We start from the raw sequence: 14,778 nt of genomic DNA, 5'->3' as shown, positions 1-14,778 counted from the left end.
CCGTCATTTGTCTAGATCCTCCATCATATAGCTCTTGCCTGTTTCTCAGACCTAGCCCTGCATCCTCTCCCTTGTCTGGTACTTTTTAGTCTGGCTAATTCAGAGTTGTTCTCCAGCCCCTGACAGATACTCATCCATCTTCACTGTCACCTTAAAAGCAGCTTTGCTAGGCTAGTACAGTCAACAAGAGCTACAGAACGCCCCTTGCCTTGTTAGTTTTTCCTGCCAGTGTTATATTACTGTAACTCCAGTAAGTTAAGTACTTAAAAAAAAACCACATCTTCTTTATTTTGCATACTTTTAATTTCAGAACAAAATAAAACAAACAAACCCCAACCCTGCTATTCTGTGGGAGGAGATCTTCTTGCCTTAAAGCACAAGGACTGGATAGAAGAGATTCTTGTAGACATGAGCAAAGAACCAAGTGGGTCAGGGCCAGTCAAGGTTGCTGGGGGAGCCACAAGAATACTGTACAGAGGGCAGAGCTTCCTAGGAGCCTTTAATCCACTTCTTCCATGTGAGAGGTATCCTCATCATACCCCAGTGGGAGGATATCATCAGGAACAGTAGCACTGGACTCTTCCACAGTGACCACATCGTCATCAATGCCCAGACCTAGTTTAATCATTCGGTAGATACGGTTGGAGTGGGTTTGAGGTTCCTCAAGTGAGAAACCAGAGGAGAGAAGAGCAGTTTCAAACAGCAGCACCATCAGGTCTTGACAGCTTTGTTGTTTTTGTTTGCCTCAGCCTTTTACCTCAGGGTCTCCACAGTGGGGTGGTCAGGGTTAATCTCTAGGTGTTTTTTGACCATCATATTGTAGACTCAACATTGTAGAGTTGTCACACAGTGCCTGGGCCTTCATGATGCGTTCCATGTTGGCTGTCCAGCCATAGGTGCTTGCCACAATGCAATAGGGGAAATACACAAAGCTATTGGAGATTGTCACCTTTTTAACCTTCTTGTCCAATATCTCCTTCGTGAGCTTGGGGAGATTCTCAAACTTTGCCTTGCTCTCCTTCATTCTCTTCTTCCTCATCCTCTGGTAGCTCCAGGCCTTCCTTAGTCATGCATACTTCCCATCAAATTCCTTGAGCTGCTGCATGCAGTACTCATCAATAGGCTCAGTCATACATACCACCTCAAAGCCCCAATTCCACACATCCCTCTGTCCACCAAGACAGAGTTGGCCTCTTGCTCTTTGCTCTCACCAGTGATATAGTACATGGACTTCTGTGTCTCCTTCATTTGAGATGCATACTCTGACAGGGAAGTCATCTCATCTTCAGACTGAGAGGTGTGGTAATGAAGGAGCTCAGAGAGGAGGTTGACACAGTGGAATCTTCATGGATTCCAAGCTTTAAATTTGTGGAGAACGCCTCATAAAACTTACTGTTGGTCTTTTTGTTTTCAGCCCACTCAGAGAAGAGCTCAAGGCAGTTCTTCACAATGTTTTTGCAGATGACTTTCAGGATCTTGCTCTGCTGGAGCATTTCTTAGGAGATGTTCTGAGGCAGGTCCTTGTAGTCAAACACACCACGGATAAAGTTGAGGTACTTAGGTATCAGCTCACTACAGCTGTCCATGATGAATACATGACAGACATACAATTTGATGTTGTTGTTCTTCTTGTTCTCAAAAAGGTCAAAGGGAGCTCGCCAAGGGATGAGGAGCAATGCCCTGAATTCCAACTGCCCTTTTTCAGAGAAGTGCTTGACTGCTAAAATGGCCTTCCCAATTATTGGTGAGGCTCTTATAGAACTCAGCATATTCCTTTTGAGTGATGTCATCTGGATTTCTGGTTCAGATAGGCTTTGCCTTATTCAGCTCTCCTGTCAATGTACTTCTCCTTGATCTTCTTTGTTTTTTTGGTTTTTTTTTTTTTTTTTTTTTTTTTTTTTTTTTTTTTTTTTTATGTTTGCAGCTATCATCCTTCTTGTAATATCCCACATCCTCAATCTTAGGCTTCTCCTCATCCTCCTTATTTTCCTCCTCTTTCTCACCTTTCTCTTCCTCTGCCTCATCATCACTGATCATCAGTCTTTCCTTCTCCAAGTAGAGGGTGAAAGGATAGCCTATGAACTGTGAGTGTTTCTTCACCATTTCCTTGACCCTCCTCTCCTCTAAGTACTCTGACTGGTCTTCTTTGAGGTGAAGGATCATTTGGTACCCCAGCCAATGGGCTCACCTTGGTCTGCATGAACAGTGAAGGATCTACCAGACTTAGCAATGGTTCCCAAGTTATTAATGAGGCCTTTGTCATGCCAATGCCTGTGTCTACCAAAGTCTGCATGCCCTCCTGAGGGTTGGGGATGATGTCAATTTTCAGCTCTTTCCAGCTGTCCAACTTGGAAGGATCCATCAGACTCTCATTCCAAATCTATCAATCCAGGGCATCAGAAGCATTAGAGATCAACTCCTGGAGGAAAATCTCCTTTTTTTGAGTAGAAAGTATTGATGATGAAGGATGTGAGCTGGGCAATTTCTGCCTGAAAGGCGAAGGTCTCCACCTCTTCCTCTCCATGGTGCACTTCTTCAGGCATCTTGATGGGAAAGCTAAGTAGTAGTACAGAGCAGGGTGGTAGGGCTGGACCATGTTAGACTTGCATGGCAAACCTAGTCTACACTGGGGTGATTCAAGAGGAGTAAGTTAAGTACTTACTGTTGTATTTAATGTGATCACAGTGTAAGTTCCCCTTAACGGAAAAAATCTCCACCATTTATCTCCTTATAATTGAATACAGGCTTCATGGAAACAGTGCCATGGTTTTTTGTGTGTTTGTCGTTTGATTGATTTTTTTGACTTGGCCCATAGTTATATGACCAATAAATACTTGATAAATGATTGAACTATCATTCCTAGCAACCCATATTAAAATGTTCTAGCGTATGTGAAATATATAGATGATATATCTTCTTATTTTCTAAATGAAGGAGTTAAGGAGATGAATAGTACAAAATACATTTCAATAAACGCAGAAGCTCTTAGGCTTGGTAAAACAACCAAACAAAACAGAACAGACCCCTGTTGGGCGCTGTACTGGGTGCTGGGGAAATAATAAAGGTGGGGAGGGTAACTGGTGTCCTGCCAGACCTCTGATACTCCATCTGGTTGTAGGGAGCCACTGTCCCAATCAGAGGATGTCTGTGGGGGGTGTGGAGAAGGATCAGCCCCATGGGCTCTCAGTCTCAGACATCCCAGATGCTGCTGGATATTTTGGAAGAGCTGAGAACAGGGAGGGGGAGGCGTGGGGGTGCAACTCAGTCAGCCCCTGGATGAAGGAAGAAAGGGGCAGAGAGAAAAGGGGGTGACCCAGTGGTTCCCGCTTGGGCATGGGGCAAGAGTCCTTGGTCTGGTCTTGTGGCTGGAGCTGGAAGACTTTCCTCTGGCAGATTAGAAGTGGCTCTTTACAAGAAGGCCTAAACCATTGTTCCAGCATGGCTGCGAGTCTAGATGAAAGGAGTCAGTCAATGATCTTAAGACGTTTATTATAGAAAAGAGATAGAGAGAGAAAAGGTAGAGAAATAGAGACTGGCCATGACCACATGGAGAAAGGGGGAAGGGAGAAGAAGAGAGGGAGCAAGAGGTAAGAGTAAAAACAAGAACTTAAGAGGTTAAGAGAGCGAGGAGAGGTCAAGCAACTCCTTTTATAGTTGGTTGTGCTACCTTTCTGTTCCTAGGGGCAGGGCATACCTGGATGTAGTCAGATGACTGTGGGGGTGAAGTCTAGCCAGAATACTGGGGGGTTAGGGCACTGTCTAGCCGCAGGATAATGGAGTGAGGGCTCGTAGTATCAGCAGCCCAATGTCTGGGGACGTAGCTTTACTGTTCTTCCCTTGTAGAATTTTCTACTGGGTCTCCGGAGTAAGCCTCACTCAACCAAGAACACAGACTGCCTTTCACGGTCCAACAGACCAATGTACACTGATTGCATTGATGCCATACGAGCTTAGCCCGTGGAGTAGTTGCTGGCTCAGTCCATAGCCAATGGCTACATACAGCATTGCAGCCCACAACACTGCGCTTTACCCCTCCCTTCCTCCTCCCTTTTCACAAAACACATTCTCCAAAGTGCTCTTGACTGGTACTTTACAGCTTCTAGGGAGAAACACAGTGGCCACAGCCTTGAGTCCTAGAGCTGTAGGTTTACCTTATCTCTTAAAGTAAACAATAGGGCAAGAATGTGGAAAGACTCTATGGAGTATACCTACCACAGTCAGCCAGGGGAAAACAGCGACAGCTAACAGAGTCGGGCTTCAACTATATGTCCCAAGCTCTTATACAATGTAAACATGAGACTGTCATTCTTATGATCATGAAGAGCTATATGTTTTTTTTCTTCTTATATACTTTATTAATATTTTAAAATCTATTTTGATATATTTTAAAATGTTTGATATCCTCTCCCCCAACTCCTCCCAGATCCTCCTCACCTTCCTGTGCATTCAATTCCATGTTCTCTCTCTTAAAAAAAAAGAAAAGCTACAAAACCAAAATTTAAGCAAGCAAACAAAAACAGTAAGACAAAATTACCAAGCAAGACCTGTACATGTTCAAGTCAGATGGGGTCCTAAGGAGGGTAAAGGAAACACAGGGTCCTACACCTAACCAAGAAGCTATTTGCAATTGATAGGTTCTGATAAAGGGAAATCAGTTTTCTCCAATGGAGAAACTCAAGGGCATATGAAACACACTCAAGGGCAGGTGCCATGTCCAGGAATAGCAAGCTAAAACAAAATGAATTCCATGCTTTTTCTTGGAAGAGGAAAGGTCTTTCATAACTTTAACTAGAAACTTCTCCCAAGGTTCTACTGAATTGTAGACAACTGTGCAAGAGGTTTAGGGCTTCTGGTAGAACCACAGACATTTTGAATATGAACATTAAGATTCAACTGTTTCTTGACCCAGATTTCAGGGATAAATTGGAGACCTGCTCTGTTTCAGGTGTTTCTTTTGTTCTTTATCTTTAATGAATTCTGTTAAATAATCCTGCAGTTTTCTTGGAATCAGTTGCTAATTGCATCAGGAGGCAGCACACAGGAACCTTCATAGGAAATGTGGCTGAAGGCTTCAATGCAGATTCTGTAGACCAGAGCCAAGTTCTTCTCTTACATTAGGAAACTGTAGAGCCCTATGTGCTGCCAAGCAGAGCTAGGGCCCCACATGCCTGCTGGTCCCAACTCTCTTGTCATAACAAGATAATGAAATGGTCACATGAAGAACTGAGTGTGCATCCTTAGAACGCATGTCTTCTGAATGCTACCATGGCAAGATGGGAAGCTAAAACAGGAGAATTCCTGAAAGCTCATGGGTTACTGGTGAAAAGCAACAAACATTTAAAGAGACTCATTCTCAAACAAGACAGGTAGGTAAAGGTTACCCCCTGAAGTAGCCCTCTGACCTCAATACATGTGATATATGTGGTGGAATGTATACACATTCTCCCACTCACCCCTCCATAGTTTTTTTTAAAGAAAGATTAAAGAAATTAGAATGTTTATTTAATTCAGATAAAAATAAATTAATCTAATCTCTGGCATTGTTCTGCACTGAAGGAACAAGCTCGTCTTGCCTTACTGAAGCACTGTTCTGTTGTGCTTGAACACTGGTGCCCATCTGCTCTTGCGTTGAATGGTGGCTTCTGTGAGAGGGGCTTCTTCGGAGAGTATGTGTGCTTTCCTTGCATGCAGGCTGTGTCCTGCTTTGATTTCTTAACCCTCCCTGGTATCCAGGCGTTTTTCTTGTGCAGCCCATATTTTTCACATTGACTCCAGCAATCAATCCTTTCCTTCAGCTATTATATTCAAAAAATAACTAACGCTTTCTATCCCCATCCAATCTTATTCTCAAAAGTTATCTAAAATTAAGCCACTGACCATTTTTATAATAACACAGTAACAGAAAAACACTCGGCTGACTACCAAGGAAAGTTTTCTGATGATCATGAGGTTGGAGATATTGTTAAACCTTTAGGAGACCTTAAACTTACATCTGAAACTTCTTAGCTAGTCCCTATCTGTTTAAGTTTAGAGTGGAATGTGTTGAATGTTTTGCTTGGTATGAGAAGAATTCTAAGCTTTGGCATTCCTGAGGAAAGACAAGAATAAATTGATGATGGCACATCCTGAGTGAGCTGAAGGAGATACCTCTGCATGTCATAAATAAGTCCTCAGTGTACTGCCTTCTATCAAAAGATAAAGTTACAGCACATCTAATTTCAAAAAAAAAAAAAAAAAAGAAATGGCTTTTATTTGTGATTCTAGCCTTGGGCAACAACTCATCTTACAAAATAGAACAGGTTTCTGGTGAAGGACGTCTAGGGGCTCCTAGTGGCAGAAAGAGCCAAAGGACAGAGAAAAACAAACATCAGGCAGTCTGGTGGTCTCAAGGTGACTTTCCTTATAAGGCACAGGAGATCTCTTTTTACACCAACTCAATCAAAAGATTTCTTCAGTTCTTGATTTAAGGAAGCTGATCAGATTTGAAGTTCAGTTTGATTATATGACACTTCATAGGAGCAGCTCCAGTTCTGGTTTGATCTGGCTTGCTGTGCCCCAAAATTGTGTGTGTGTGTGTGTGTCTGTGTGTGTGTGTGTGTGTGTGTGTGTGTGTTGTGTGTATGGGGATGTGTGTGTGTGTTTCACAACAAAAGTTGTAAGCCTATCCTCCTTCTAAAAAGCCAACACTATGTCTGTGATATCATAAGGAGAAAGGAGCCACTTTCATATGTAGTAGTCGGCTTCCCTATAGCAAAACTCACAGATCTGGAAGAACAGATTTGAGCATCCATGGAGTCTACTTTGAGAAATGAGGTGTTATGATGCATACCTTGGGTTGTCATAATTTTATGTTTGCTTTATTATGTTGTTTCTAGCTTTCACTTTAGGCCTAGGTGGTTAAGCAGTAAACATCTGGCCTATTTGTTTTTTGTTATCTTCTTTGGGTGTGATGTGCATGTGTGTTTCTGAATGGGTATTCACATCTGTATGTCACTATGCATGTACATATGTGCATGCATGTGAAGTTTGCCTTTGGCCATCTTTCTTGATTAACTTCTAATTTACTTCTTGAAAGAGGATCTCTAGCTGACCCCAATTATGTCCGGTGTAGCTAGCCAGCTTGCCCCATCCATTGTCTCTGCCTCCCAGGACTACAGACAGCTACTACCATTGCACAACTTTTGCAGAGGTTCTGGGGAACTTGAACTTCCGCCCTCATGTTTGCTTGGGGAGTACTTTTTCCCCTGAGCTACCTCCCCAGCCTTGCATTATCTTCTTTATATCTGCAATGCAGTAAACTGTTGCTGACTTGATAATGTTGCTGGCTCTAGTGAGCCAGACTGAGATCCTTCTAGATTTATTGGAAAATGTCATGAATTTCTTTCAAGCAAAAGAGCAACACAACACAACCATGATAAATAAAGCGAAGTAATCAAGAGCATTTGAGCCTGCTTCTGACTTCCCTCTGAAAGGAAAACAAGTTAAAGACCTACTGTAGACACATATAGCTACTCAATCAAGAATGGAGGAGACTCTGAAGAATAAAGAAGGACTACATGAAGCATGGTGTTGCAGCCAGTGAGTGCTTCATCACATCCCATGGATGAGGCACCTGTGCCCTGAGAGCTGAACCTAATAGATCGCTCACAGACCACACCAAGGAAAGGTCTAGATACTTCATAGTGACGTATAAGCTACTTGAGAGTCATCAAGGGTGGAACTTACATGTTAATATAGTAGTCTGAAGCCGACAGTCATGTTTTAGATGTGGAATAACCACAGGGATCTAAGTTATCATACAACTGTACAGCACAAATGGCCAAGCCATCGGGACTTCTTTAATGAGAACAGACAGATGCCAGGAATTTATCATTCTGTTCTTGTCTTCATCTAGGGACTCTTCTGAGATAGTGGTACACTTCAGGAGGCAGCTCCAATCTTTTCTTTCACATGGATCACTAACAAAAGAGAATGACAAAGAGGAACTTCTACCACATGAAAATTTCTATTGTTCATGCCTAATGGCATAGAGATGAGGCCCACCTAACCCCAGAGCCCTTAGAATCCTACATAAATAGCTACTTTGTATTAAATATTGAATTTTAAATATAAGTATTTAATTAACAATCCCCTGGGACTATGTCTCTTGAAAAGCGCCTTTGGGTCATGATTGTAAGAGGTTTCCTTTAAAGTAGATAGCCCAACGAGATTTGGGAACAGGAAAACACAGTAGTCTCACCCCACTGTCTCTTGGAATGTTTCCTTTCACCTTCTCTGGTTCAGATGCCCTGATCAGAGAAGTCAGGAAGCTGAGCTTATCCATGCAGAGAAAGTGGTGGTGTCCCAAACCTCTTCCTTTTCTTTTTAAGGCCCTCTGCTGTATTCAAGGAAACTGACATTTCTTGCTACCAAGTAAACCATCTTCTTTGCACATTTAGCAAAGCCCCTGGGTGGATCTCAGTGAGCTCTCTGGAGAGTGCTGTTTGTCATCATGTAACTGTTTTTTCTTTTATTTCGTGAAACACTTTGCAGCTCATTTGCCTAATCCTTTACCTAAACACAAAACATGCCCACCTTTCCAAAGCTCTTTCTGGCTTTTTAGCAGTGGGAAAGGGATTGGTGGAGGTGTGGGAGGCCAGGCTCCAAACTCAAACTTAGAGAACTGTGTAGTACCCTTGGGGGCTCACTCTATGCTGCGCCTTCCTGAGGAAGGGGCATGTGCATGCAGGAGTGTGGGAGGTTGCTCTTCTGTCAAGAAAATCTTCTGTCACTTTTGAAAAATTTCTTGCCCGAGGTGCTAGGATTTATCATAAAACCTACCTTTTACTATAGCTATTTATGTCAATATAAGATTTTTTGAAAAGATTTATTTATTTTATGTGTATGAGTACACTGTAGCTGTACAGATGTCCGTGAGCCATCGTGTGGTTGCTGGGAATTGAACTCAGGACGCCCTGCTCGCTCCAGCCCCACTTGCTCCAGCCTTGCTTGTTCCAGTGTAATACACTGTAACTGTCTTCAGACGCACCAGGAGAGGGCGTCAGGTCTCATTATGGGTGGTTGTGAGCCACCATATGGTTGCTGAGATCCCAACTCAGTACCTTCGGAAGAGCAGTCAGTTCTCTTACCTGCTGAGCCATCTCGCCAGCCCATTTTTTTTTTTTTTTAATTTGGACTATAGATGTGCTTAACTGTTCACACCCTAAGCAGGGTAAAAACATTGGACTATTTTGTCTTCAACTCTTCATGATTTACTTTTGAGGAAAAGTATGTGGAGGCTGATAAAATGGGGAAAAAAAAGTAATTCTTGCTACCCTATGAGAGGAGCTCTCTGAGTTACTGCACCTTCGAGTCTTTCCACAGCTCATATGCATTCCTCCTCAGCCCCACCCCATTTCTACAGTGAGGCAAAGCACAGCAGTTGGCCCACATGTTTTTTGACTGGAAAATTTAAAATCAGAGCCCAGGGTATAATGCAAATAAAGACCTAAGCACATTTTAAGAAAAGCCATTTGACACTTTAAGAATGTCATCTCCTGCAAGCTGCTCGCTGACACGTTACATACACAGGCGAACATGCTAATGCTTACATAACTGATTGGAATTGGTGCTAATTGGCTTGAGATTTGGAGGAACAAGTCTTGTCAGAGAGCAGAGCTAGTCTGAGGATTCTGTATATGAATGTATTACACAGAAATATGATTTATCTCTATGTAATGATGTTTATTCTATGAAAATTAGGTTAAAATTGAAGACATCATTTCCCTCATCCTCAATTAGAACAAATAGCTAACATTTAACTCAACTTTAACATTCAAGGGCCTTGAGGATAAATTTTCTCCATTTTATAAGTATACCATGGCCGACATTTTCCTGGGACAAATGGCCTGGAGGATCAGAGTATTTTAGAAAAGGTTAAAGGGGATTGTAGCACATGCAGGAAGGCGAATTTTCATGCATCAAGGTTCTTTGAGCTGAATTTGTGTAATGAGTGCACTGAAAATTGAAAGACGAGATTAAAGTGCTGTTTGTCGTGAACAGAGATTTTGGAAATGCTTATCAGCCCTCTGCAGCTGAACACAGCCCAGATTCAAAACCGATCTGACAGAAAAGGGAGGCTGCCTGCAAATGTGAGGCTCTACATCCACGCTAATTACAAAGTGTGCATCAGACGAGAGGCCCAGGATGAGAGCAGCTGCAAAGGTCTTTATCTATATGAGGAGACTGTCCACCTACATAATAAGAATAATTACCAGTGAGAGAATTCTTAAAAAGAAATCACGTTTAATGACACATCATACAATTTTGGTTTCAAAAGTCTATTTCGCCATCCCCCCATAAGGTGTGGTTTTGTCCTCTTTCTGGAGTCAGGTGATAGATCAGAAGAAGCAGAAATGGTCCACTGACATGTATTTCTATTAAAATGAGGCATGCTTGGTTTCAAAGGGGAATGAGGGGACACCCTGGGGAGCCCACATCTCCATTTCTAATGATCTAACTGGGCAAAACATGAAAACTTTTCCATCAGTCAGGAATTGCTCCAGAAAGGTTACACTCAAGGCCACTTTAATTGGAAAGTTGTCAGCATCACCAGCACTGGCCTGTCTATTGCTTCCTGCACGGCCTGCACTGCCAACATCCGCACCGCAGTCTGGTGCAACTGAGTTGCAGGGAAGTCTGCAATCCAAATCTTTCTTGACTTTCTAAAAACCAAACACCCTCCCGCAGTCCTTGCAAAGTGCATTTAATGCCAAGATGAAGCATCCATGAGGAAAACTTTAATTTCCTCCATCTCTCCTTTCCTTTCTCCATGTCTTTATTTCCTTACCCTCCTCACAATTTTCTGTTGATAGAAACTGAGCTGATCCAACACATATGTACTCTGAAAAATTAAAACAATACTTTGCTTTTAAAATAAAACAAGTTTATTTGCTTTTTAATCTCTGAAAACTGAGGGATATAATAATAAAGTACTGAGATCTAAATAGCTTTATTGTAATATTTTCTAAAGAGAATGCAAGAAATTTAGGCTTCTAGGTAGAAGACAAAGTAAGAAATCTAGAACCCTCTAGGTTTTGCACTGAGTGACATGTTATGTTTCCCTCCCTATGCTTAGTCTGATCTCATCAGATTCTTCAGGATTTCAGACAGAAATTGTGTGTAGTCTATTTAATCTCTACTACCAGGCCTCAATAGTATGAAATGTAGCAGATGTATAAATGCTTCATAAAAGTGTATCGTTTCCAGTAAGACAAGTGCTCAGAGCCATTCGGGAAGTGGGGTGTGCTGATCCTGAGAAGCTCCATGCGTTCTGTAGACCACACACTGCCCTATTTCCCTTCCTCCTCTTGAGGCTTCTACTCTTGAGCTTTAATAACACACTAAAGGAGGTAACTTATTTCTGGAATTGAGCTTTTCTTTGATAGTCTATAGTGTCTGGAAGAAGTATTACCTCACCCGCTTAGATAATTTTATTTAAACTCCTTTTTTGTAGCATATGTATATGATGTATTTGTACATTATATATATATATACATACATATATGTATATGTATGTGTATATATGTATGTATATATATATATATACAAGCAATATGTATGTACTCTAGGAGGCTCCTGTAACAACAGGTGTCATATATATGTATATATGTGTGTATACATATACACATATATACATATATACATATAATTTCTAAAAGCTCTTAGCATTAGTTATCCCTCCTCATACCCTCTCCTTTATGCTGCCCTTTCACTCCTATTCTACTTAACCCTTTCTGGCTCACTATTCCTCTTTCCCACATTGTATCACCGATGTTCCATCATATTCCTTTCCTTGGGACTCCCCACCCTCACCCTCCAGGCCTCTTTCTAGTTTTCTGACTTCTGTGGATACTTTAAACCCACATGACTAAAGATGAAAATCTAAGGTCCTCATGAAGGACAGTATACAGAGCTTGTATTTTGGTTACCTCATTTTGAATGATTCCTTTCATCTCCATTCCTTTCTCTGGCATTTTCATATACATTTTCTTTACAGATGAACAGAATTCTTTTGTGTGAATGTGTTGCATTTTTATTATCCATTTATCAGTTGATGAAAAGCAAAGCTGTTTCTATTTTCTGATTGCTGTGAATAAATGAACACTGAGCATGGGTGAGCTCTTTACCTGTGGATGAGCTCGGAGAGATCCTCACAGAACAGCTGATCACTGTCCATGAAACACACTGCACTTTGCCCCAAGATAAAGTTCTCACAATGGCATTGATGTTCTCACAAGGAAATTGATTGTGAGAGGGTTGTCCTTCAGTTGAGGTTGAGGAGCTGTGGTGGTGGTGAGCTTGGAGAGCTTGCTATCCCTCCATGCTGCCCACCTTCTGATCATTTGTATACATAGATGGCAGAGCACAGTGGCTTTTTCAGCATTGGAAGAAGAAAGCAAAATAATTACTCATCAATAAAAGTTGTCCAGGAAAGAACACAGACAATATATGGTTATGGTAATAGACAACAGGAAAGCTTTCTCTTGAACAGCTGCCAGAGGAAACTGATGGTGTCTTCCCTAGAGGAAGTGAATGCTGTCCATGCCACTGCTTTCAAATGAACTCAGTCTCCTCTGGAACAGGTGGAGTGCCCTGCCCAATACTAGACCATTACCTCAGTGATTAGAACCACAGATTCCATGTCCCTTGCCTGCCTGCCCCATGACTGGCTTCTACAGAATCCAGACATCACCACTTAACAATTGTGACATGCTGAGGTCAGGTCATGATCCGGCCTCTTGCTACATTGTTATTTATCGAAGTATGGTTAAGTAGTGGAAGGGAAAGCCATGAGGTATTTTCTGATGGTGGGAACACTGTACCTTCTCACCATCAGGTTGCTCTGAGTGACCTGGATGCACTCAACTAAATGGCTTTTATGATCCTAAAACTTTTTTCAAACTAGTAGTTATATAATTATGGCTTTGTATTAGATTGTGTGTGTGTGTGTGTGTGTGTGTGTGTGTGTGTGTGTGTTTTACTGGGACTTAAAAATAGTACTTCAAACAAGCTAAGCGAGTGATTTACACTAAGTTATATCCTCAGGTCAAGATTCTGTTTTTCATGAGTTAGATATTGAATATTTACCCTGACAGTGAGAACAAGAGAAAATAACCAAATAATCAAGGTTAAATTGTAGAAGAATGGAAATTTGGAGACTAATCAAATCACATTGATCAAATCAAACAAAAAGTAAACACACTAAGTAAATACCCTAAAAAGCCTCTTATTTCATATCTTAAAATTTTCAGCACTAAATACAAATGCAAGGTTGGGAATATCATTTTTTTTTTTTAATGCTGTGGCAGGACTCATGCGAAGGATTACTGGTAGTACCCTTCTAAGACTTGGAATCACAATAACAGAAACAAGTGACCTAGAGATCTTGGAAGAAGTTCTCAGTTCATCTTTACCCCAACCTTAATGCCATTATGGGCTTTACCTAGAAATGTGATTGAATTACACATTCCCAGGCTACCCAGACTTAATGAATCAGTGGCTGCAGCAGTGAGACCTACGAATTTCCAACCACGGGAGCTAAGGTAACTGGAGGTACATTCTGCCCTCCTCTCACAGTGACTAGAATTCCCCGTGTATTGTTTTAAAGGTCCTTTTTAGGTGTCAAATACTGCATCTGATCACCTTCTCAAGTGCCTTCTCTGAGGGCAAATGGGAGGTTTAAAATTGGATCATTTAGACTGAAGACTGACAAAAGAGACATGAGGCATATTCCAAAAGGCATCCATGACAAGACCTGGTGAGAGTGTCCCATGGGTAATCGCACTGACTGCCAAGCCTGAGAACTGGATTTCAATCTGGGGGACCCATGTGCTGGAAGGAGAAAAACAAATCTCACTAGTTATTCTCTGACCAACACTGGTGCTCTGCGGCAAGTGTGACCCCAGCCACCATGCTCCAAAATAAATAAAAATTAAAAATGTAGAAAATTGCTCTCCATGACAATAACATAGATCATATTAGCATATTACATCCGGCAATAAGGAAAGGACTGATTGACCTATGAGATCTCACCCTTCCTGTAAGCTTACGGATGTGATTTTACTGGTAGTTAACCACTTTCTTCATTGTTTTTCTGTTTGGCTTTTGTTTTCTTTAAGACAGAATCTCATGTATCCAGTCTTGTCTTGAATGTTCTATGCAGCCAAAGATTATTTTGAATTTTTGATTCTCCTGCCTCCATCTTCACGATGCTGGGATTTAGAGGTCTAAACCACCAGCCTAGTTTATATAGAACCAGAGATTGAGTACAGACCCTCCTGAAGTCTAAGCAATTATTCTATCAAGTAAGGTACATCTCCAACCGCAAACCATTCCCTTATAGTACAAATTTCTAACAGTGGGATTGAGAATGTGCCATGACTTTTAAATCTGATGTATACACATAAAGTAAGAGAGGACTCTTACACAATATGTTCACTGCCTGTGGTGATTTAATGAGAGTTGTCCCCATAGGTTCAAATTCTTGGTCTATAATTAGTAGAACAATTTGGGAAAGATTAATATGTGTTGTTTTATTTGAGTGGGTGTGGCCTTGTTGGAGTAGATGTAGTCTTGGAAGATGTGTGTATCTAAGGGTGGGCTTTGAGTTTTCAAGAGCCCATGCTAGACTCAGTGTCTCTCTCCCTGTCCCTGTCCCTTTCCTTCTCCCTTTCCCTCCCTCTTCTTGTCCCTCCCTCCCTCCTTCCTCCCCTCTTTCTCTCCCTCCATCCCTCTCTC

General features: G+C 41.6%; 1 long non-coding RNA gene and 1 pseudogene across 1 annotated transcript; both read right to left on the bottom strand.

Annotated features, from left to right (window-relative positions):
* Positions 1-499: 499 nt before the first annotated feature.
* LOC116091977 lies at positions 500-2,543 on the bottom strand (annotated as a pseudogene).
* Positions 2,544-7,818: 5,275 nt separating this feature from the next.
* Positions 7,819-12,188, bottom strand: LOC116091979. Its single transcript, XR_004119133.1, has 2 exons — positions 11,970-12,188; positions 7,819-7,958 (listed from the first exon to the last, which is right to left on the bottom strand). It is a non-coding gene; the product is annotated as an uncharacterized LOC116091979 (long non-coding RNA).
* Between the last annotated feature and the right edge of the window lie 2,590 nt (positions 12,189-14,778).

This window comes from Mastomys coucha, unplaced genomic scaffold, assembly GCF_008632895.1.
Source record: "Mastomys coucha isolate ucsf_1 unplaced genomic scaffold, UCSF_Mcou_1 pScaffold15, whole genome shotgun sequence".
Taxonomy (NCBI): domain Eukaryota; kingdom Metazoa; phylum Chordata; class Mammalia; order Rodentia; family Muridae; genus Mastomys; species Mastomys coucha.
Note: the sequence above shows the minus strand (reverse complement) of the source record. Positions and strands in the feature narration are given on the sequence as shown.